Source organism: Lissotriton vulgaris, chromosome 8, assembly GCF_964263255.1.
Source record: "Lissotriton vulgaris chromosome 8, aLisVul1.2, whole genome shotgun sequence".
Taxonomy (NCBI): domain Eukaryota; kingdom Metazoa; phylum Chordata; class Amphibia; order Caudata; family Salamandridae; genus Lissotriton; species Lissotriton vulgaris.
The window spans coordinates 1,319,895,205-1,319,920,872 of record NC_141696.1 but is presented as its reverse complement, the minus strand read 5'-3'; positions in this window follow the sequence as shown (position 1 = coordinate 1,319,920,872).

Here is a 25,668-nt window from a genome sequence, read left to right as displayed (position 1 = left end):
TACGCAGAATGGGTTTAGGGCAGGTCATAGCACGGAGACGGCTCTGCTTTATATGGTGGAGCACCTTCGCTCCGTGCTTGACGCGGGACAAACGGCAGCGCTGGTGCTATTAGATCATATGCCGATGACACCCAGCTAGCGGTCACGATCAGCGGGGATGCCGAAGTCGACGCTCCCAGGTTTCAACAAGGACTGAGGGCGGTCGCCAGCTGGATGACGTCCAATTGTCTTCAGCTAAACGCTAGTAAGACCGAGGTCATGGTATTTGGTAGACAGCCGGAACTGTGGGGAGAGAGATGGTGGCCGGAGGAGTTGGGTCCTGCTCCCATCCCAGTCGCCGAGCTTAAGAACCTCGGGGTCTGGCTGGACCCTTCCCTTACGTTTGCATGCCACACTAAACGCACGGCTGCATGCTGCTTCGGCATCTTGCGTGGGCTCCGTCCTGTGCTAAAGTTCTTCGATGCCCCCACCAGGCAACTCATGATCCAAGCTACTGTCATCTCCAGGCTGGATTATGCGAGTTCCTTGCTGGCCGGTTTGAATGTGACAGAGATCGGGCGCCTGCAAAGGATCCAGAATGCCGCAGCGAGAGCGGTGGTAGGCCTCCCAAGATTCTGTCCTACCTCCAGCACCATACGGGCGCTGCATTGGCTTCCGGTGGCTCAGCGGATTCAGTTTAAGGTCCTCTGCGTCGCCTATAAGATCTTGAAGGGGTCCCCGGCAACGATCCTTACGACGCTCCTGGCCAACTACATCCCAGCACGACCCTTAAGATCGGCAGACCTCGAATTGGCCGTGGTGCCGCGCTTTAAGCGAAGTAGGGCCGGTGGACGCTCATTTCGAGTGCGGGCCGCTGCTTTGTGGAACTCCTTACCCCCGGCAATTCGCACTATGAGCGATTTGCTTTCTTTTCGTCGCGCTGTGAAAACGTTTTTATTCCCTTAGTTGTATGCTTGTGTTGTTTTATTAAGTTGTGTTGTGTAGCTGCCTTGTCGGGCGCCAGGACGCTCCTTAGCTGGAGCATCTGTGCGCCAAATAAAAACCACATAACATAACATAACATAACATAACATAAAACTTAGGGTGATGGGGATGAAAAGGTCATGAACAGGAGCCTGTGAAACAGGAGACACAGGATCTAAAGGACTCAGTGCAGGAATATATGGGAATGATGAACACAGACCAGGATGTACAGGGAAAACAAGTTAAAAGTCTAGCATGAACCGGAGGTCAAGGAACATCAAGACTAGGAAAGGCAAGGATAATCTGTGGTGGGGCAGGGCAAGTTGCTGCAGAACCAAAAGGGCAAGGAGCAGGAGGACTAGCGCATGGAGGATCTGGACCAGATTGAAGAGGACCTACAAAGATCAAACCTAGATGGCAATGGCTACGAGTACTAGGACACCTAGATAAGAAGATCAGGGACTAGGAAGACTAATAGGACTAGCATCAAGGGCACCAAGAAGATGGGCTAGATGAATGTGAGAAATTGGGTTGTTAAACCCTACTCAAGCAACAACCACACTACCTGTCAGAGTGAACCACAAAAAAGTTACTACATTTTCTTGTGCTTAACCCTCTAGTATTTTAACAAAAAAGCAGTCAGGCTTAACTTAGAGGCGATGTTTAAAGTATTTATTAAAGGTGGGTGGAACTCAGAGAGTTATATTCCGTGGAATTCAGTCGAGTAACAAACAAAATCAGTGGAAATCTGCAGGTTTCCTCCCAGGGGGGACAACTTTACCCAATCCTCACATAGTCTTGTTCAGCTGGCTGGGATACTGCACCATTCTCCTAGACCTGAAAGCCAGATTGGTCTGGGTGGAGCTTCATTCAACAGCTCTTGGGCACAGAACTGCTGATCCCTTACTGTGCGGAAATGCAGGCTCGGACTGGCCTCAATCACTGCTGTCAGCAGCAACGTGATGTCAAGCAGTACCTTCCCAGGAGGCGGAGGCTTCTTCATGAAGGCCATGCTATGTGTGGCTATCGGCTATAGACTGGAAAGGACAGCGGTAAGGGAAGAGCTTGGCCAACAGCATTCAGTGCTTTGTGGGGCTCAGTGCCCTTGATGGAGAAGCCCCGCCGTCTACAGGATGATTAATAGACCACTTAAATTAGAAAGCTGAAAGTCTCATTCTGGAATAGCAGACATATTGGGATAAGAAAGTTAAGAAAACCCATTTATATTTAAATGTAAGACCACATACTGTTCTCCCTTTCCAAATGAGGTCCATTCTCCTGCTAATACAGAATCCATGTGACAAAATAGTTGTTGTTACTAAATACTGCTCCTCGCTCTTTGCTGCCTGCTCGGGTACATCTTTAATCTTGCAACTCTAATAGTTTGGCCAGGCTATTTAATTAATTTTCAGTACATTCCTTCCTGATCCTTCCGGGACACCATATCAGAGCAGAATGCTCCAGCCCATTGTTTGCCGAGCCAGATGGGTTTGTTAAATGTTCAGGCAGTGGTGCAAAAAGTTCCTTCATTGGTTGGCACTATGAGACGGGCATGCTCCATAGAATACTGGAAAGGGTGTGGCTAAGTGAGGTGGTGCTGAATGGTGTATGGAGAGGAGGAGCCGGCAAAAACCATGCAGTGTAGGAGGGAGGACAATCATGTCAATACAGTGGGTAGGTAGTAAGCTCTGCTATGCAGTGGTAGGTGAAGTTTTTGCTGAACTCTGTTCTCCAAGCAGAGCCCGAGTTGCAAAACTCCATGAACTTTGCCCACGGAGCAGAGTTTACTGCCCAGGTCTAGAATTTATGCAACACCCAAACAGAAAGAAGATACAAATACAACACAAGACAATTTCCACATCAAAATAACAAAAATCCAATTAGTAAAACCGGAGATGTCCAAATTCAAAGGTTAAAAGCACAAAATGGCAACTGTAGTTATCTGGTCGTGTCGGACTAGGACAAAGTCACATGTTGAGGCTGACTGCAATGGAGTGCGGGCCAGACACAGGCACCAGGATAGGCCGGCTGAGAGTTGTACCTTATATTCTTGATGCGGGCGCAGCAGCAGTTCTGAGGAGCAATGAGGGGTCCTCCATCAAGATGAGTCAAGATGCTTCAAGATGTGTCATGCAACATTGGTTCTGATGAGTGATGTGGTGTCCTGTGTTGAGTTGCATCATACTGCATCAGTTTAGAGGAGGAGCTGCGAGGCCTGCAATGAGAGTTATGCATTGAGCTTCATCGCACTGCGCCAGCTCCGATGACAAGATGTGAGGGCTGCTTTAAGTTGCATTGCGCTGTGTTGGTTTTGATGGGAACCGCAGCTGGGCTGCCAGAGCACTTTTATCTCCACTTCCAAGTGTCCAGAACTGGGGAGGAACCCCTTGAAGGGTTAGGACTCACAAACTGCAGATTCCAAGTGAAGTGTTTAAGATGGCTGAAGCTTTTCTGTCTCTGAGGCTCTGATCAGGAAGCCAGCCAACTAGAGCTTGGAGTTACTCTGGTGGTACTGGTTTCAAGATGATGATCTAATCCTTCTTACTCAGGCAGGGGGTTTCAGAGCATCAGGGTAGCAGAGCAGTCCTTTCTATAGCAAAGCAGCAGAGCAGACTTCCATCTGAGGCTTCCACATGGCCAGAAGTGATCTGAAGGGACAGTCTGAGGGTCCCATGTTTATACCTGGTGCCTCCTTTGGAGTGGGAACATCTTCTGGAATTTTCCCCCTAAAAAGGTGTCTAGAATTTACAGTCTCCCTGCCTAGGTCCAATCTGTCTGGGGTCACAATAGACTAGTATGAAGTTCCTTGTATGTCAGCTGATGCTAGTGTGACAGGTGACAGCTATGCCCCTCATTAATTCAGGATGGCACTTCCTGACGTTAATCAGACCCTGTATTGTGATCTCGAAGGAATATACAAAGGCCAACTACACCTAGACATCTGACCTCAAAACAGGCCACAGGCACCAAATGGCTAGGTTAAGAAAATGCCAACTTTCTAAAAGTGATATTTTCAGAGCTGTGACTAAAAAACTGACTTTACCATTAATGAGGTTTTTAAATTGCAAATCTTCAGAGACCAAACTCGACATTCCTACCTACTACCAAGCCAAAGTTATCATTTATTAAATGCCTTATGTTAAGCTAATGTTATTACTTAGACCTGTCATCCTTAGGGTGGTCTTCCCCAACTTTGTGACTGCTTACCTCCACGTTTTGCTGTTTACCTTAGGATTTTGAGCACTTTACCACTGCTAGCCAGTGATAAAGTGCATGTGCTTCTCCCCTAAACACTGTGACATTGGTGACTACCTGGTTGGCATATTTAGTTTACCTATAAGTCCTTCGTAAAGTGGTATACCATATACCCAGGGCCTGTAATCTAAATGTTATTTGTGGGCCTGCAACTTTTGAAACCTGACTCAGGCCTTCCATTGCAAGGCCTTTGTGTGGGCTTTACTGCCACCTCGACTTTGCATTTCAAACCACTTGCTAAGCCTTAAACTCCCCTTTTATTACACATGTCACCCCTAAGGTAGGCCGTAGGTAGCCCTAAGGGCAGAGTGTTATGTAAGTAAAAGATAGAACATGTACTTTCAAGTTTTACATGCCCCAGCAGTAACAAAGAGTTATGTTTGTTTTGCACTAGTGTGAGCCCTACTCCTTTCATAGACTAGCATTGGGAATTCCTTCAAAAACTGTTAAGCTATAATTCCTGATTAGAAAGGGGTATCTATGCTTCATAACTTTAGAATGGTAATGTTAAATCCTCTTCACTTGTAAAGTTGGGTTTAAAATTACTATATTAGAAAAAAATGCCACTTTTAGAAAGTGGACATTTCTCTGGTCTTACTGCTCTGTGTGCCTTGCAGCCTGTCTCCAATACAAGTCTGGGTGGGTGAGAGCTACACTTTGTGCATTCCCTCTAGACGATTATAAACACAGGAAGGATGAGTGTGACAGAAAATCCATCTGCATTCATCTACATTCTGATAGCTCTTCCTGGGCAGGAAGAGGAAGGGAGTTCTGGCATACCTGAAAAGGCAGTGTCCTGTGCCCCACACAGAGGGCTGATTACCCTCCACAGATATCCTGGCAGACAGGGCTGGGATGAAAGGGGGCCTGTACCCTTCAAGGGCCTGCTTTGAAGTCACCCCAATCGAAAGGCACATTTGGGTATAAGTACTGGGGCTCTGACCATACCAAAACTGTACACTACTGAACCTTTGAAGAGCTATGCTAGGAGTAAAGACTGGTGTGCTACAAGGATTGTCACTCTTCTTAACTGACTGTTCTGAAGGAACTGCTTCTGTGCTTTACTGAGCTTCCCTGCTGCTCTCTGCCCTACTGAGGACAATGGCTGGACCCATCTCACTTGAACCCAGAGGAACTCCAGGGGCTAGCCCCCTGTTTCTTAATTCTCAGGGCCATCAAAATATTCCTGCAACCCTGTTGCTGCGGCTGGACTCTGCCATGTGCGAATTCTCCCTTTGCTAGGTGCCAATCCAGTCCTGGGCCTCAGAATTGGGTGCTACAGTTATTTTTACATAGCAATTGGCAATTGGAACTAAAGCATTGCCCTTCGCTGCCGATGCAGGAGCAGATCAACAACATAGCCTGGACAGACTGCATGGCTCGCCTATGACAGTGCAACTCGAAGACAACGCAGTGCCTCTATCATAAAGGGGTTCATCAATGAAACCTTTCATCAACTACACATATCTGTTCCAATGCTGCGCCTCAATCAATGTGATTGACAGTGATGCTGTGCCTCCTCAAATCAGGGTTTTGACATCAATGCTTGCCCATCCAAGGTACTTTGTCTGTAGGGCCTGTCTGAGACCTATAGCCAGGCTGCCCTCCTTCGTGGTCAGCCTCAACTTTGTATTTGCCCCGGTCTAGCGTGACCTCAAGTAACGTTTTAGCCCATTTGACTTCTAAGCGCTATTTTTGGTTTATTCTCTAAAAATGTATAACTCCGGTTTTACTTATTGGATTTTTGTCGTTTTGGTCTTGATTTTTTCATGGAAATATTCTCTATTTTTTTTAAACCTGTGTGAGCTCATTTTGTGGTGTTTCCATTGTGTTACTGTGTATTTGTGTGTGTGTGTTGCACAAGTACTTTACACATTACCTCTTAGGTTAAGCCTCCCTGCTCTGTGCCAAGCTATCAGAGGGTGAGCATAGTTTATTTTAAAGTGTGTGTCTAGCTTACCCTGACTAGGATTGTGGTCCCTACTTGTACAGGTGGCATACCTCTGCTAACTATTTATAACCGTTTTCTATGGGAGAGGTTTGAGATTTTCTCACTACAAGGATATGTAAAACTTAAAAATAAAACTTTTTAAATACATTGGACCCTGCCCTATAGGATATTTTCACTCCTATCCTAGGGGTGACTTGCATGTGTTAAAAGGAAAGTTTAGGGCTGGCAAAATGTTTGTTTTGCCAGGTCGAAATGACAATTTAAACTCCACACACAGGCTGCAATGGCCGACCTGAGGCTTGTTTACAAAGGCTCATTAAGTGAATGGCATTGTGAATGCTGCAGACCCACTAGTAACATGTAATTGTCAGGCCCTGGGTACATGTAGCACCCCTGTACTAGGGACTTAGAAGTAAATGAAGTATGCCAATCAGGTGTATGATAATTTTACCATGTTTAAAGGAGAAAGGACAAGCACGGTAGCACTGGTTAGCAGTGGCGAAGTGCAGAGAGTTCTATGGCCAACTAAAATGAATTCAACAAAAATAGGAGGAGTAAAGGCAAAACCTTTGGGAGGACCCTGAAGAGAAGACCAAGTCGAACAGTGAACTAAAAGGATCATAACCGGATGGACCGGAAATAGGGCTCAGTTGGTCAAGAAGAACAATACCTAGGGTACCAGGGCTAGGACTACTGATTGGGGCAGAGCAATCATTACACAACCAGGAGCAGGAGGAGGAGGATCAGATGTAGGAATGCCAACTAGTGTCTGAAAGACCAAGGTGACTGGATAGTGGTGGCCAAGTGGCCCAAGATGAAAAACTGACCAGTCTCAGGAGAACCCAAACAAGCAGAACATAGAACAAGAGAACCAGGATAAATAGCTGCAGTGCCAGTAAACGTAGAGTGGAAGGAACACTTCCAATAGGACCAAGACAACACATACCGGGAGGATAGAGACTAAGAGGGCTAGGACATGAGAGGCCAGGTGAATCAGGACCTGCAGGAGCAGGCTAGGAAGTTCAGAGTGAGAAAAGGGTGACCAGAGCCAAGATGACCAGGGAGAAATAGAGCAAGATGGGCCAAGACAGAGGGAATCAGGAAGGGCCAAAATGCCAAAAAGCAAGGTTTATGATAACATGCACAATAGGACACTCAGTAGCAGGACAATCAGGTCTAAGGAGACCAAGACTAGAATAGCTGGTGGACCAGGTCCACAAGAACTAGGCCCAAAAGAAACCAAACTATAAGTACTAGGACCAAGACGATCAGGACCATTGGGCACATAATCTTAAAAAACACCGGCTTTGGAAAACAAAATTAGCATGACCTTGGCCAGGAGTGCCAGGTAGGTAAGACTAGGGTCACAGGCAGCCGCAGTCAGAAAGAAGAATTTCAAGAGGGCCAGGAAAAAAAAGGTTAGGGAAACCAGGAAGATCAGGGCAAAGAGGTTCAGGACTTTGAGTACCAGGAGGCCCAGTGTGGGAAGGAAAAGAAGGATCAGGACATGGGACATCAAGACCTGGATGGCAACATCCTGGCTGCCCAGGTTACAGGGTTAGGAACAAGATGGCCAGGAAGATGAGTCTCAGAATCCCCAGGACCACGATGGCCAGAACAGAGAGGACCATGATTGTTTGGTGTAGAAGCACGAGGACAAGGAGCAGGACGATCAGGGCCAGATCCAGGAGGACAATGAAAATTAGTGGCATGGCCAATAGGTCCGGGGGACAGGAATAACCAATGAGAAGTCCAGTAGCAATAATACCGACAGGAACAGAAACAGGAGGTTCAGAGAATAAAATATTAGAATGATCAGCACCAAGAGGTCGGGGAACAGGTCTAGATGTGCCCAGGGGACAAGACCATAGGATTGGGGCCCAGAGAACCACATGGATTAAGGAAACCCAGACATTGGCATAGCAGTTCTAGAGTGAAGAAGAGCAAGTGGATCGGAACAGCAGAGCCAGGAAGACTAAGGGGACTGGACCTGGATGTTTAGGGAGGCTAGGATGAAAATGATGAGGCTGAGAATGAACCGGACGAAGAAAACCAGGAGCAAGAAGGCCCAGTCCATTGGGTGCAGTGCTAGAATGATCATGAGGACAATGCACAGGAAGAGAACTAAGATGATACAAATCAGAAATACAAGCAACCAAAGCCAACAGAGCAAGTGCTAATAAGATCAGGGCAAGGAGTACCAGTGGGACCACAATCAAGGAGAAAAGGACGATCAAGTGACAGAGACCCTGGAATATCTGAACCTTGGATATCAGGTGAAGGAGGACAAGAGTGAGGAAGAAAAGGAAGACCAGGACAAGGAGGTTCAGAATGAAAGTATCCAGGATGACCAAGATGGGTGGCTAACAACAGGATGACCTGATTAAACAGATCAGGTCTAAGTGGACAAGTTAGTGCAGAAACAGTTTGACAAGAAGCAGGTGGACCAGGGCCAAGAGTATCACAACAAATTGGAAAAGCAACACTAGGAGAACTACTCACAGCAGGAGTACTTGCACTAGGGCAAATAAGATCAGGGACTAGATGGGTAAGGATTTGGTGAACTAGAAGGGTCAGAATAAGCAGGACCAGGAACATGGCTAGGAAGACCAGAGGGGTCACAACCAAGAAACCAGGATCTGAAGTACCAAGTGAAGTAGGAAGACCAAGAACAAGGGTATAAGGGCCAGGCTGGAAAGGATCGGGGGACCAGGACTACCAGAGCCACAAGGACTAATGGGACTAGATTAGAACCAAAATGAAGCGGTCCAGCCAAAGAGGAGCTAATGTGAAGGACCAGCATCCATGGAGACAGTACCAAGTGACCATAAACCAGGGACAAAGGTAAGGAAAATCAAACCAGGAAGGCTAGGAGTTGCAGAGTAAGAAAAACCGGGAAAACAGGGCTAGGTAGAGAACAACTTATCAGGATCAGCAGTACCAGGATCAGTATACTTAGGAAGGGCTATCACATAAGGAAGGGCAAGAATCTCTACCAGGAGCACCAGATTTAGGAAACCTGTACTGGGGTGAACAGAACTAGTTAGACCAAGACCAGGATGAAGACGAGGATGACTAAAACAACCAAGAAAAGCAGGAGTTGGAACAGGACCAGGGGGAGGACCAACACCAGAAGTTATAGAAGAACCTGGAGGAGAAGGAAGAAGACCAGGAGCAGAAGGACACCTATAAGATTCTACACAACATATTTTAATATATCTCATTTATAAACAGATCATTTACATGCTCGCTATTTTGTAAACCCCTTAAACCACCACCTTTTTCAACCCACATGTAGGGTGGTATGTATTTCCTAGCATGCAGAGTGAATAAATAGCCTGGTCTGTGTCACTCTGACATCTGAGCAATGGCAGACTCTGTCTGAAGCTGGCATAGTAGTCTAAGGGGGGACCTGAGGGCTGAGGTATGGAAACTTGGCAGAGGGGTCTAAAGGTGAATGAGTTAAAGGGAATATGGCCTGCAAAAACAGCAAAAAGGGTTTGAGAAACCTTGTTTATTATCTAACATAGGGGGTGGGTCAAAGGGCTATAGAAATCAGGAAAGGTGAGCGAAGGACCATCAGAAGGTTCAGCTATGCAGAAGAGGGGGTGAGGGAGGCTCCAGAAAAAATAATCTCAGATGGTCCAAAGATGGATATTGAGTAACAAATATTTCTGATTGCCAGCTGTGATGCCACTGGGAACCAAGTTCAGCAGTTATAGCTTCAGCACTGGACATCTAAAAGGACTTCTAAAAGCTAGATGAAGAGATGTGGAGATGCATATGTGGCTGAAGTATTTGGAAGGTTGGCAAAGAGGCAGCAAGCGTCAAAACAAGTTGAGTAGTCTGCGTGACTCCCAGAGCTTTAAGTTGACATTGCATGTGTGTGTCTGTGAGTTGGATATGTAGCAGGTATGTAATAGCAAGACTCTGGGTGTGGTGAAAAGTCAAGTGCACTGACCAGTGGAATGCATTGTGTAATGAGTAGATACAGCTAATGAAGAGTTGATACAGGTTCCCCAGACAGTAGAAGAATATTGACTGCATCCCTGTAGCTAGAGGGTGGACACCCAGACATTGAAGTAAGGGAGGATGGAGAAAATGCTACTCACAGAAATTAGGAGATGAGTGCTGATTAGTTCCTCCTGAGTGACGATGTTGGGTAGATGTTAGGAGTGTGGGGTAGGTCCTGGGTTTCTACCCATAAAGGTCACAAGGTTTCTAAGCAGGGCTGCCCTTTGTTTCCGTATCTGATGACTGGCCAGGAAGTTTGATGACAGCCATGTGCTTAGATCTCACCCTTCACTGAGTCCTTGGTTTGGACACTCCTACTTAGAGCCAACACTATAGCTACTGCTATGAAAGCCATCACCTAGCACAAAAGCTGTGTCTGAGCTACAACCAGAAAATTAAATTTGAAAGAGAACCACCCTATTCATTTTTGAAACCTCAATAGTGGATCCACATCCCCTATCTAAAAAATTAGTATAAAAGTGGAACCGTGAAATGATAGATCTGTAGGTCACAAGAAAGAAGATAACAAAATGTCTTTTGTTTATTCAGTCCCTTATTTCTTACAATATTCACAATAAAGTCAATGATTCAAATACCTCTGTTAATTTCTTTTCTTCTTTGTCTTTGATGCCTATATGTCCTCTCTGATTTACAAAAAATGTTCATCCATATTGCAATGACATATAGTTTAATTAAAGTCCTATTTCTTTGCTTGTGGTTTCTTGAGGGACTACTTCCTCTAGTGGCCGGACAGAGATAAGGTTGTCGAAGGATGGATTTTACACTCTAAATCAGGGCCATAATTTTCCTTTGATTTATCATAAAATTTGAATTAAGCCTATCAACTATACTGTGTTGATGATTTCATAAGGGGCCCTATGCAATTGTTTCTATTTTAATAAGATCACCCAGAATATCAGATTGCATGATGTCCCAGGAATAAAACATTTCAAGTTCTGGCTTTTGCTTTTACAAATAATGTTATTCCTGTGTTTTTTGTCTAATGTGCTTAATTTAACTGAACCAGAATTAATAATTATGGAATGCATAGGTTTGCAGCAGAAAAAAAGGTGATGCTCTTCCTGGAGTCGGGCGGGAAGGGTCCACTCGAAAGTCTTGTGAAGTGTGCAGAGGGTGTTGAAGTATGTGGAGGAAAAAGCGTTGATCTGGTGTTTCATGGTGAGTGAAGAGTCGAATATGATGCCAAGGTTGTGTGCGTGGTCTGTTGGGGTGAGTGCGTTTTCGAGGGTGCGGGGCCACCAGGTGTTGTACCAGGCAGAGGGGGGTGGAGCCAAGGATGAGGACTTCTGTTTCTCTGAGTTGAGCTTCAGGCAGCTGTTGCTCATCCAGGTTGTGACTTCTTTCATCCCTTCTTGGAAATTGCACCTGGTGATGTTGGGTTCCTTGGTGAGGCAGAGGATGAGCTTGGTGTTATCGTCATAGGAAATGATGCTGAGTCAGTGGCTTCTAACGATGGTTGTGAGGGGGGCCATGTTGACGTTGAAGAGTGTGGGGCTGAGGACGGATCCTTGGGGTACGCTGCATCTGATCTCTGTTGGTTCTGAGAGGAAGGGCGGAAGTCTTATTCTCTGTGTTCTGACTGAGAGGAAAGATCGTATCTCGTCTAAGGCTGTTCCTTGGATGCCGGTGTCGTGGAGCCTCTTGGCTAGTGTGCCATGTGAGATGGTGTCGAAAGCGGCTGATAGGTCCAGGAAGATGAGGGCTGCCATGTGTCCTTATTCAAGGAGGGCGCTGATGTTGTTGCTGGCGGCTATGAGGGAGGTCTCTGTGCTGTGGTTGCTGCGTAATCCGGATTGAGAGGTGTCTAGGATGATGTTGGTTTTTATGACCTGTGCTAGCTAGGTGTTGACTACCTTTTCAATTACTTTGGTGGCAAAATGGAGCAGTGAGATGGGCCTAAAGTACTTGAGATCCGTCGGGCCTGTAGAGGGCTTCTTTGGGAGGGGGTTGACTTTGGCACATTTCCACATTTCCATTTCCAGTTGATAGTCTGGCGTAGCTCAGATGCGATGGCAGTGGTGGCCATGTGGATGATGTGTGGCGGCAGGGGTCAATAGGTACTCTGGAGTGGATGCTCTTCATTGCTTTTACAGTGTCTTCTGTGGTGAGAGGGGTCAAGGTGAGGTTGTCTGTTGGATGGTGTCACTGGGGGTGGGAGTAGAAACAGTGCTGTTGTCTTGGTCGTCAAAGTTGTCATAGAGCTTCTTGATCTTGTGGTGAATAAGGAGCTGAGTTTGTTGCAGAGGATCTTTGGAGGGAGGGCCATTGGTTATTTAGCTGTTGGGTATGGTAAATTCTTGTATGATGGCAAAGAGTTCATTGAAATTGTGAATGTTGGAGAGGATTCTGTTTTGGATGAAGTTTCTCTTTGTTGATTTCATGAGTTGGTGGTGTGCCATGATGGCTACCTTGTAGGTGGAGTATGCTCCCGGGGTTTTGCTGTTTCTCCACGTCTTCCCCAGTCATCAGCAGGAGCGCTTGGATTCTCGGAGGTCAATGGTGAGCCAGTTGACTTTCTTGTTGTGTTCCGCAGGGGGGGCAAGAGTTTTGGTGCAGTTGGCAATCCAATGGGAGAGGTTGCTAGCCGCAGTGTTGGTGTCGTCGTAGTTAGGGAAGAAGTGCAGGTGAGGGTGGAGGTGAGGTGTTCTTCAGAAACTTTGTGCCAGCTTCAGCATGGAGGCGGAGCGTGCACTTATGTGTGGTGGGTTTAAAGACGGAGAAATGGATGTCCAGAGTAGTTCCATGGTTTGGCTGAAGTAAAGTATTTTTTTAGTTTTTGTTTTTATCCTCATTTACTGTCATGGTTCCAAACTACTGACAACTTAAACAAGAGAAAAAAAAAAATAATAAAAAAGGGTGCCGCCGTGCTGCCTCAGTCAAGTCGAATTGTGGGTGCCCAATCCCAACAACAACGGCTGGCTCCCCCCTAGTTTAACCCCTGTTGTCCAGTTGGCAGATGTTGACCAATCTCTGGTTGCCTCGATTGCAATCAACAAACCATATACCGAATGGAAGAGAGAGAGCGCCCAGGTGAAGTAGCAGGGAGGTTGTACCATGGCAACCTAATCATCGGAGCTGGGGGAAAAAAAAAAACAGTTTGTTCAATGAGACCAGTCAAGTAGGTGCCAGAAGGCTCTCTTTTCTTGTTTCCCTGCCCTGGCAAGATCTCATTTTGAGATCTGTAGGAGCGCTGTGTACCAATCATGAAATGTAGGCGCAGAAGACTCTTTCCATCGTTTGCATATTTCTCTACGGGCCACCAGGATGGAGTAAAATAGGAGATTCTTTGCAATGCTACGAGTCTGATCCACTATTCCAAAAATTGCAAGACGCAGATCTATCACTACTGTGCATCCCATGGCTGTTGAGAGTTTACTACTTATTGAATCCCAAAAAGAAGTTAACTGAGGGCACTCGAAGAACATATGTGAGTCTGGGGCCTCTATGAGACCACACCATGAACAAGCCACAGGGCCCCCTGAAGAGAATTTGGAAATCTTTTGTGGAGAGTAGTATGTCCTGTGCAGGGTGAACAGATGGTTTCTACAAAGCTAAGCTGGCTTAACTAAGTCACACAACACCTTGTAGGACATAATCCAGAGATCGTTTACATTACCATCAGGCATCAAGGGGCCCCACAGTTGCTCTGGGAGATAAAATTCCCCATCAATTTCATCCATTATTAATGTGTACCAGAGGGAAACCTCTTTTTTTACGGGTGGTTGATCTACTAGAAGGGATTCAAGATAGCTACCTCCCCCTATTGGGAACTTATTGAAGCGTGTAGCTTATGTTGTTAATGCTTGAGCCTAACTAGATATTTGTAAATATTTAAGTTGGGCCCGACTTTACAAGCTAGATATTCCCAGGGGAGCAGAGTCCCTTCCACAAAGAGGTCTCCTCAAACTGCTATCCCAGCTTCTCTGAGTGGAATTGCCAAAATGTCACCCACCCAACCTGGGGCCCCTGGAAGATCCCATATTGGTGCTCTACTAGAGTAATACCCCAGCTGTGTTAACGATCTTATCTTAGCCCAAGTTCTTGCCAAGCCCTGTAGCACCTTCAATTTCACCTTTTTAAGGAAGTTAGGATCGCCAAACTTAAACAAAAATCCAGACTGCCCCATTCCTTCGCCCTTGAAGTAGTGCTTCAAACATACTCCCAATGCCCTCTCCTGTGGGTGTTTTTAGGAGCATACGCGCATGGGATAGCTGGAATGCCCACGCATAGATCTGCAAATCTGTACCGGCCAGGCCCCCCTTCTCTCTATGGCGTCTAATCTTTTTCCAAGCTATCCTTGAATTTTTATTTTTCCAAATGAATGAGGTTATCTCGCCCTGTAACTTGGCCAACAAAGAAGAGTCAAAGCAAAGAGGAATTGTATTGAATAAAAAATTAACTTTTGGTAGGATGGACATTTTCACCAGGTTTACTCTGCCTAGTAAGGAAAGGGGAAGATACATCCAGGCTCCCATTAGTTTTCGGCATTCTTTCGCAACTACAGAGAAGTTGGAAGACGCAATCAGATTGATATCTTTAAGAATATTCAGCCCTAAATAACGCAAGCTGGTGCTCAGTTGTTCATTGATGCCACTTACGTCGTTGTTCCACACCATTATTTCTGTCTTCGAGGCATTTACCTCATATCCGGAGACTTCTCCAAATTTCACAGCCAACCTAATAGCTGCCGGAAACGCGGTACTGATCTCGGATGTCATAATCATGACATCGTCAGCATACAGCGCGACCTTCTTCTCCCAATCTCTATATATAAAAGGCTTGATGTTGTTGTCCTCTCGTAATTTTTGAGCGAAGGGCTCAATATAGAGGACGAATAGCAGGGGAGATAGAGGGCAGCCCTGTCGAGGTCCTCTAGTGAAGGCGAAAGATTCGGACAAACCCCCATTAAGAAGTACACGTGCAGTTGGACTGTGGTACAACAATTTCACTGCTCTACAGAAACCCTCACCCACACCGAACTTGGCCAAGGCCCCCAACAGGTACAACCAATTGACCCAGTTGGACGCCTGTGGTGGCGTCCAACGTGAGAATGGCCAACGGAGCAGCGTCTGATGTTGCCATGTCAATGGCACCTATTAAGTCATAGGTTAACTCGAAGAGTTGGCGTCCCCTGACAAAACCCTTCTGGTTAGGATGCAAGATTTCGGGGACAACCAGGCCCAACCTCTTTGCCAATAGAGATGCGAAGATTTTATAATCAGCATTCTATATTGATATAGGGCGGTAAGAGCCACAGTTGGAAGCAGGTTTACCCGGTTTTAATATAAGTGTAATGGATGCACTACTCCAAGAAGATGGTGGAAAGGCCCCCTCCCGTAAAATCTGATTAAATAAGATTGTAAGGAAGGGAGATATTTCCTCTGCCAGATATATTTCTGCTGGCAGGCCATCTGGCCCTGTGGCTTTGCCCCCCTTGCTGTCCCGTATGGCCATCTCTACCTCCTCCTTGGTGATCTCCCTTTCCAAAAGGACACTTTGTTCTTGAGATAGTCTTGGAAGGGAGATACCATCTAGCCACCTCGCTATATCTTCAGGGTTGATGTTCTTATCTTCCTGATAGATGCTTTGAAAAAAATCATTTAAAGGAAGTTCTAATATCTGTGTCTGAGGAGGCGATTCCTTGACTAGTTGTTACGGAATCAATGATATTACGTGCGCGGTCGGATTTTGACTTCCAGGCCAGTAACTTCCCGGCACCTTCTCCATATTCGAAGTTAGCTAATTTACTTGCTTCCCATTTTTGTAAAATGCGTTGATTTAACCCGGAAGCCAGGTTTTCTTTAAGGGCAAGCAATTTAGATTGTAGTAATAAAAGGTTGGTATTAGAAACTTCGCAACTGGCATCAATTTCAGTTTGCGTTGCAAGAAGTTCAGCTTCAATGGAGGCAACTTCTTGTGCATACTGTCTCCTCCGATATACAACCTTACTCTTAATTATGCCTCGAAGACAGCACTTAAACGCATCCCATACTATGCAAGGTTATGCAGAACCAATATTTACAGGAATAAACTCAAGTGCTTCAGATCTAATAGAAAGCACATCTTCTGTTGAAGAAAGAAGGGACCGGTCAAAAGACCAAGATTTAGGAGACGGTCTAATTACTCCTGCGAGTTCCAGAAAAACAGAAGAGTGGTCTGACAGGTGGGAAAGAAGATAGCGAATGTCTTTGACTGAATCAACCAAGTCACGACTTATCAAGATATAGTCAATTCTAGATTGGTGGTGGTATTTGTAGTTACGGAAAGAAAAAACAGATTTTTTTGCCTGCTCCTACACGCCAGATATCGACATAGCCATATTGGTTCATACAACTGCGCAGAAATGCGCTGGATTTAGACGATATATGCTGTCTGCTACTCGGGGGCTTATCTAAAATGGGGTCTAGCACAATATTAAAGTCCTCAGCTATAATAGTAGGCTCAGTAAAATGCAAGAGATGTGAAAATAGGAGCTCCAAAGCTGCAGGGTTGTCCTGATTGGGTCCATAAAAACCCACAAGAGTCAGGTGTGCACCACCAACAACTACTGTGGTAATTACCCATCTACCTCCGGGGTCTACCTTCTGGGTTATTATTCTTGTACTAATAGATTTTTTAAAGAGAATAGACACACCCCTTATGTTTAGTGATTGAGAAGTTGATACCGATGTGTCCAGCCACCAATTTTTTTTCACAAGATCGAGTATCTCAGCCTCAGTTAGATGTGTCTCCTGGAGTATAATGACCTGGGCATCCATGTCATGCAGATATTGTATAATACTATTCGCCCTTGGTTTGGTGCGCAGGCCATTTACATTCCAGGAGAGAATCTTGAGATTCCTCATGTGTCATATTTCCTCCTATAAAACTGGCTAGAGGGAAAAAAACACATCAACCACCTAGAACAACTGCCCAGAAAGAAGCAGTTACCATAACTATATAAAAGAAAACCTTTAAGAAACCAATCTGAAAATGAGGAAGATTTTTTTGTTTTTTTAACCCAAACCCCTACACCCCAGTGTCTCAGCCATCCCCCCCCCTCCCCTGAGGAACCCTTGTACTATCTAACTGGAACAGATCCGGTTGGTGGTGCCCCCTACCCCACCCCAGCCCCCGCAAAGTGAGCGCCAAAACTTTTTTTTTCTCCCTTTTTTAAAAAATGTTATTATATTTTTTATCCTCCCTTTTTTTCCCTTCAACTTCTTTCTATATTTTTGTCTCTTTTTTTCTCCCCTTCTCTCCTATCCTATTTCCTGATTTGCTTGCCTTCCAATTCCTTAAATATCAAAGAATAGCGAGGAAAAGGAAAAAAAAAGAGAAAAAAGTATATATTTGCCTTCCTAATGCTGGGATGACCTCTTACCCCTCCATTTGCAATCATGCAATATAATATATCAAAGAGATTTGGAAAGGAAGAGAGGGAAAATGGACAGAGAGGGAAGAACGGAAAGCCAAAGTAAGCAGGGAGAAGATGCAAACACAATAATCCACCCCCCTAGGTGGTCCGCAACATGACCCTAACTACATGGGTGATCAACCTGAACCTCCTGCAGCGCCCTTATCGCCCTGCAAGGTCATCAACAGCTCGTCTGCTGCCTGGACCGAGCGGATGTAAACATCTTATTGTTGAACATTATTTTTAGGGAGGCAGGGAACCCCATCTGTACTGTGGCTCCAGCTTTCCGAAAAGCATCCATTCTCCTGCCCAACTCCCACTGTTTTTCGAGGGTGGCCCTGGATAGATCTGAGCGTATTTGATAGGCGAAGCCCTTGTACTCCAGATATTTTTGTTTTAGTGCTAAGTTAAGGATTTGCTCCCTGAGGGAGCACGTATGAAAGTGCACTAGGATCTTCCTCGGCTTAGACCTCTGGGGGTTTCGCCTAAAGGGCTCCCTATGTATGCGTTGGATGTCTCTGGCTAATTCATCTTCAGATTGGTCCAGTTTTAGAGATTGCTTTAGCAGTGGAATGATGAAACTTTTGATGTCTGACCCCTCGCTGCCCTCCGGTACATTAAGGATTCGGATGTTGCTGCGCCAAGCGTGATTTTCCAAGATCTCCATCCTTTCAGGTATTGCAATGTCTTCCTTCTTAAGTTTCAAGATTTCTTCCTTTGCGTTATCTAAATGCAAAGATAACACGCCCACGGTCTCTTCTAGTACACCTGTTCTTGAGGTGAGTCCATCTATCTTATCGCCCAGGGCCTCGCAATAGCTCTTTATCTCTCTCTGAATTACCGCAGATTCTTCAAACCCCCTTTTAATGTCAGCTGACAAGGTTAAAAACATTTGGTGCAAGGAGGGGGCTGGATTACACGCTGCACTATTGGAGACTGAACTGTCCTCTAGCACAGGGGGGGAAACAAGGGAAACTTGCTGTGTATTACCCTGAATACCAAGACTCACAGGTTACTCCTGAACCTGAGACTGGAACTGCATCTTCAATCAATCAGGAGTTTGTTAAAGCATGACTACTCACCCGTAAGGGTCTCAAGGCGCTAGGGGTGGGGGGCGTGGGGGGGTGAAGGTTCCATTCCATCAAGGAGGGGGTCTGTCGAAGAGCCAGGTTTTGAGGTTTCTTGCAAAGATGGGGAGCGATGTTGTCTGTCTGAGGTGGAGCGGAAGGGCGTTCCATGCTTTGGCCACGAGGAAGGAGAAGGAGCGGCCTCCCGATCTGGTCTTTCTGGTGCGGGGGACCACGGCGTAGGAAAGCTGGGCTGATCATAGGGTCCTTTGGGGTGCGTGGAATTTGAGTCGGCTGTTCAGGTATACTGGTCCGGTGCCGTGGAGGGCCTTGTGTGCGTGGGTGAGCATCTTAAAGGTGATTCTCACCTCAACGGGGAGCCAGTGGAGTGTGCGCAGGTGCTGGGAGATGTGGCAGTGTTTTGGCAGGTTGAGGACCAGTCTTGCGGCGGCGTTCTGGATGTTCTGTAGCTTGCGGATGAGGTTTTTGTTTATTCCGGCGTAGAGTGCGTTGCCGTAGTCGAGTCTGCTGGTGACCAGGGCGTGAGTGACTGTCTTTCGGTGTTCGAGGGGGATCCATTTGAAGGTCTTACGAAGGAGGCGGGGGTGTGGAAGCAGGAAGATGAGACAGAGTTGATCTGGCGGTCCATTTTGAGCTCGGAGTCCAGGATGAATCCCAGGTTGCGTGCATGGTCTGTGGGGGTTGGCGGGTTTCCGAGGGCGGTGAGCCACCAGGTGTCGCTCCAGGCGTCGGGGTTTGGGCCCATGATGAGTACTTCTGTTTTGTTGGTGTTTAGTTGAAGGCAGCTGTTTTTCTTCCATTTGGCAACGGCTTCCATGCCTTCTCGAATGTTGCGTCTGGCGGTGTTGGGCTCGTTGGATAGGGAGAGGATGAGCTGGGTGTCGTCTGCATATGACACAATGTTGAGTCCGTGGGTTCTGACGATGGGGGCAAGTAGAGCCATGTAGACGTTGAAGAGCGTCGGGCTGAGGGAGGAGCCCTGGGGGACTCCGCAGGTGATCGGTGTGGGGTCCGAGAGGAAAGGGGGGAGTCTGACCCGCTGCGTCCTGCCGGAGAGGAAGGAGCAGATCCAGTCGAGGGCCTTGTCCTGGATTCCTGCATCGTAGAGTCTGCGTATTAGGGTGCGGTTGGAGACTGTGTCGAACGCCGCTGATAGGTCGAGGAGGATGAGGGCTACTGTTTCTCCTTTGTCCAGTAAGGTGCGGATGTCGTCTGTTGCGGCGAGGAGGGCGGTTTCCGTACTGTGTTTTTTTCTGAAGCCGGATTGGGAGGAGTCGAGAATGTTGTGTTCTTCAATGAATGTGGCGAGTTGGCTGTTGATGGCTTTCTCGATGACTTTCGCTGGGAACGGGAGCAGGGAGATGGGTCTGTAGTTTTTGAGGTCGGTGGGGTTCGCTGAGGGTTTCTTTAGGAGGGGGTTGACCTCGGCGTGTTTCCAGTCGTCGGGGAACGAGGCGGTCGCCAGGGAGCGGTTGATGGTTTGGCGGAGCATGGGTGCGATGGTGTTGGCGGCTCTATTGAAGATGTGGTGGGGGCAGGGGTCCGTGGGGGCCCCTGAGTGGATTGACTTCATTGTCTTCAGTGTGTCTTCGGTGGTGAGGGCTGTCCAGTCATCAATCGCTGGTTTCCGGGTGTCGGGGGTGGTTGGTGAGGGTTCAGTGTGTTGGTTGTCCTCGTCGAAGTTGTCGTAGATGCTCTTGATTTTGTGGTGGAAAAAGATGCTGAGTTTGTCGCAGAGGTCTTGTGAGGGAGGGATGTCGGTAGACTCGCTGGTGGGTTGGGCGAACTCCTTGATGATGCTGAAGAGTTCCTTGCTGTTGTGTGCATGGGTGGAGATTCTGTCTTCAATCGCTTTTTTCCTCGTTTCTCTGATGAGTTGATGGTGGGCGTTGGTGGCGGCTCTGAAGTTGTTGTGGGCTTCTGTGGATTTGGTGTTTCTCCAGGCCTTTTCAAGGCGACGGCATGTGCGCCTGGACTCTCGAAGTTCGGTGGTAAACCATCTGGCTTTCATGGCACGGGTATTGTTTTTCTTGAGGGGGCCTATGGTGTTGGTGCTGTCCGAGATCCATCTATGCAGGGTTCGGGCTGCGGTGTTGGGGTCGTCGTTTTCTGCGATGGTTGGGGTGGAGTTGTTGAGTGAGGAGGTGAGCTGGTCATCGGTGATTTTGGTCCAGTTTCTTTGTGGAAGCAGGTGCTGGTGTCTGTGGATGGTGGGTGTTCTGAATGTGAAGTGGACGCAACAATGGTCGGTCCATGGGAGTTTGGTGGTGTGGCTGAAGGTGATGGAGTTTCCTGTAGTGAAGAGGGGGTCGAGGGTGTGTCCTGCTGAGTGCGTGGGCTCGGTCACGATCTGGCGGAGTCCAATGTTGTGGAGGTTGTCCAGGAGGGATGTGGTGTTGGGGTCCAGTTGATTGTCGAGGTGGAAGTTGAGGTCTCCCAGCAGGGTGTAGTTGGTGGATGCGATGGCCTGCGGGGAGATAATGTCCGTGATGGAGTTGGCGAAGGGTCCGCGGAGTCCAGGGGGTCGGTAGATGAGGGTTCCTTGGAGGGTGGCGGTGGGGCTGGCCAGTATCTTGAAGTGAAGATGTTCCATCAGTTCTGTGGACTCGTCAGGGAGTGTGCTCAGGCGGAGGCTGGATTTGTGGACGATGGCGATTCCTCCTCCTGGGCGGATGGGGCGGTCCTTCCTGGAGATCTTGTATGCTTGGGGGATGGCGATGGTGATGTCCGGTCCCGAGGTGGTGTTGGTCCAGGTTTCGGTGAAGAATGCTACGTCTGGGGTGGTGCTGTCGAGGAGGTCCCAGATTTCTGTTGCGTGTTTGTGGAGGGATCGGACAATGAGGAGGATGCATTGCAGGGTCTTCGGTTCGGTTGTGTTCTTGTGGGCGGGTTTTGCTGGATCCGTGTTCTTGGCGGTGCTGCAGGTGTGCCGGCAGCGGTGACAGCTGAAGGGTCCATGGGTGTCGGCTGGTGATGCTAGCTTGCAGTTGTTGTTGCAGCCTGGGTTGAGTGTGTGGAGTGCTGCTGGGTCGTAGCGTTGGCGGGGCGGAGGTCCAGGGTTCCTGGTGCTGGTTGCGGACGGGCCGCAGACGGGTGCAGACATGCTTGCCTTTGACGCGCCTTCGGTGCACAAGCGGCGCGCCCGCAGTGGCCGCCATTAAGTAGGGGTCGGGAAGGGCTGGACAGCTGGGAGGCGGGGAGGGGAGCTGGATTGGACCGGTCGTGCTGGGGGGGGAGGGGCCGCGGGGGCAGCAGCGGCGGGGAAAGGTAAAGGGAGGAAAGAAGGGATAAAGAAAAAAGGGAAAATAGGCAGAAATAAGGCACAAAAGAGCAGAGATGGAGAAAAGAGCAGAAAGGTGAAAGATAGAAAGGGTAAAAAAACGAGTGAAAACAAGTGAAGGAGCAGAGGGAGAGAAAGGGAAAATGGGCAGAAATAAGGCACAAAAGAGCAGAGGTGCAGAAAGGTGAAAGATAGAAAGGGGAAAAACGAGTGAAAACGAGTGAAGGAGCAGAGGGAGAGAAAGGGAGAATGGGCAGAAATAAGGCGCAAAAGAGCAGAGGTGTAGAAAGGTGAAAGATAGAAAGGGGAGAAAAACGAGTGAAGGAGCAGAAAGAAAGAAAGGAGACAGAGGTCCACTGGACCACGAGGGATGAGGCGCAGGGAAACCTGCGGGTGGAGGAGGGCCTTGATCACCAACACTGAGGAGTGCAGGGGCAGGGGCACCTCACTAATTGGTGGAGCTGCGAGGGTGGGAGAGCAATTTCACTGACAATGAGTCAGTGGTCTTGGTGGCCTGTCCCCGCAGTGGCCGGCATTAAGTAGGGGTCGGGGAGGGCTGGACAGCTGGGAGGGGGGAGGGGAGCTGGATTGGACCGGTCGTGCTGGGGGGGGAGGGGCCGTGGGGGCAGCAGCGGTGGGGAAAGGTAAAGGGAGGAAAGAAGGGATAAAGAAAAAAGGGAAAATAAGCAGAAATAAGGCACAAAAGAGCAGAGATGCAGAAAAGAGCAGAAAGGTGAAAGATAGAAAGGGTAAAAAAACGAGTGAAAACGAGTGAAGGAGCAGAGGGAGAGAAAGGGAAAATGGGCAGAAATAAGGCACAAAAGAGCAGAGGTGCAGAAAGGTGAAAGATAGAAAGGGGAAAAAAACGAATTTAAAACGAGTGAAGGAGCAGAGGGAGAGAAAGGGAGAATGGGCAAAAATAAGGCGCAAAAGAGCAGAGGTGCAGAAAGGTGAAAGATAGAAAGGGGAGAAAAAAGAGTGAAGGAGCAGAAAGAAAGAAAGGAGACAGAGGTCCACTGGACCACCAGGGATGAGGCGCAGGGAAACCTGCGGGTGGAGAAGGGCCTCGATCACCAACACTGAAGAGTGCAGGGGCAGGGGCACCTCACTTAATGGTGGAGCTGCGAGGGTGGGAAAGCAATTTCACTGACAATGAGTCAGTGGTCTTGCTGGCCTGTCCCCGCAGTGGCCGCCATTAAGTAGGGGTCGGGGAGGGCTGGACAACTGGGAGGCGGGGAGGGGAGCTGGATTGGGCCGGTCGTGCTGCGGGGGAGGGGCCGCGGGGGCAGCAGCGGCGGGGAAAGGTAAAGGGAGGAAAGAAGGGATAAAGAAAAAAGGGAAAATAAGCAGAAATAAGGCACAAAAGAGCAGAGATGCAGAAAAGAGCAGAAAGGTGAAAGATAGAAAGGGTAAAAAAACGAGTGAAAACGAGTGAAGGAGCAGAGGGAGAGAAAGGGAAAATGGGCAGAAATAAGGCACAAAAGAGCAGAGGTGCAGAAAGGTGAAAGATAGAAAGGGGAAAGAAACGAGTGAATACGAGTGAAGGAGCAGAGGGAGAGAAAGGGAGAATGGGCAGAAATAAGGCGCAAAAGAGCAGAGGTGCAGAAAGGTGAAAGATAGAAAGGGGAGAAAAACGAGTGAAGGAGCAGAAAGAAAGAAAGGAGACAGAGGTCCACTGGACCACCAGGGATGAGGCGAAGGGAAACCTGCGGGTGGAGGAGGGCCTTGATCACCAACACTGAAGAGTGCAGGGGCAGGGGCACCTCACTTAATGGTGGAGCTGCGAGGGTGGGAGAGCAATTTCACTGACAATGAGTCAGTGGTCTTGCTGGCCTGTCCCCGCAGTGGCCGCCATTAAGTAGGGGTCGGGGAGGGCTGGACAGCTGGGAGGCGGGGAGGGGAGCTGGATTGGACCGGTCATGCTGGGGGGTGGAGGGGCCGCGGGGGCAGCAGCGGCGGGGAAAGGTAAAGGGAGGAAAGAAGGGATAAAGAAAAAAGGGAAAATAAGCAGAAATAAGGCACAAAAGAGCAGAGATGCAGAAAAGAGGAGAAAGGTGAAAGATAGAAAGGGTAAAAAACGAGTGAAAACGAGTGAAGGAGCAGAGGGAGAGAAAGGGAAAATGGGCAGAAATAAGGCACAAAAGAGCAGAGGTGCAGAAAGGTGAAAGATAGAAAGGGGAAAAACGAGTGAAAACGAGTGAAGGAGCAGAGGGAGAGAAAGGGAGAATGGGCAGAAATAAGGCGCAAAAGAGCAGAGGTGCAGAGAGGTGAAAGATAGAAAGGGGAGAAAAACGAGTGAAGGAGCAGAAAGAAAGAAAGGAGACAGAGGTCCACTGGACCACCAGGGATGAGGCGCAGGGAAACCTGCGGGTGGAGGAGGGCCTCGATCACCAACACTGAAGAGTGCAGGGGCAGGGGCACCTCACTTAATGGCGGAGCTGCGAGGGTGGGAGAGCAATTTCACTGACAATGAGTCAGTGGTCTTGCTGGCCTGTCCCCGCAGTGGCCGCCATTAAGTAGGGGTCGGGGAGGGCTGGACAGCTGGGAGGCGGGGAGGGGAGCTGGATTGGGCCGGTCGTGCTGGGGGGGAGCGGCCGCGGGGGCAGCAGCGGCGGGGAAAGGTAAAGGGAGGAAAGAAGGGATAAAGAAAAAAGGGAAAATAAGCAGAAATAAGGCACAAAAGAGCAGAGATGCAGAAAAGAGCAGAAAGGTGAAAGATAGAAGGGGTAAAAAAACGAGTGAAAACGAGTGAAGGAGCAGAGGGAGAGAAAGGGAAAATGGGCAGAAATAAGGCACAAAAGAGCAGAGGTGCAGAAAGGTGAGAGATAGAAAGGGGAAAAAACGAGTGAAAACGAGTGAAGGAGCAGAGGGAGAGAAAGGGAGAATGGGCAGAAATAAGGCGCAAAAGAGCAGAGGTGCAGAAAGGTGAAAGATAGAAAGGGGAGAAAAACGAGTGAAGGAGCAGAAAGAAAGAAAGGAGACAGAGGTCCACTGGACCACCAGGGATGAGGCGCAGGGAAAGCTGCGGGTGGAGGAGGGCCTCGATCACCAACACTGAAGAGTGCAGGGGCACCTCACTTAATGGTGGAGCTGCGAGGGTGGGAGAGAAATTTCACTGACAATGAGTCAGTGGTCTTGCTGGCCTGTCCCCGCAGTGGCCGCCATTAAGTAGGGGTCGGGAAGGGCTGGACAGCTGGGAGGTGGGGAGGGGCGCTGGATTGGACCGGTCGTGCTGGGGGGGAAGGGGCCGCGGGGGCAGCAGCGGCGGGGAAAGGTAAAGGGAGGAAAGAAGGGATAAAGAAAAAAGGGAAAATAAGCAGAAATAAGGCACAAAAGAGCAGAGATGCAGAAAAGAGCAGAAAGGTGAAAGATAGAAACGGTAAAAAAACGAGTGAAAACGAGTGAAGGAGCAGAGGGAGAGAAAGGGAGATTGGGCAGAAATAAGGCGCAAAAGAGCAGAGGTGCAGAAAGGTGAAAGATAGAAAGGGGAAAAAAACGAGTGAAAACGAGTGAAGGAGCAGAGGGAGAGAAAGGGAGTTTGGGCAGAAATAAGGCGCAAAAGAGCAGAGGTGCAGAAAGGTGAAAGATAGAAATTGGAGAAAATCGAGTGAAGGAGCAGAAAGAAAGAAAGGAGACAGAGGTCCACTGGACCACCAGGGATGAGGCGCAGGGAAACCTGCGGGTGGAGGAGGGCCTCGAT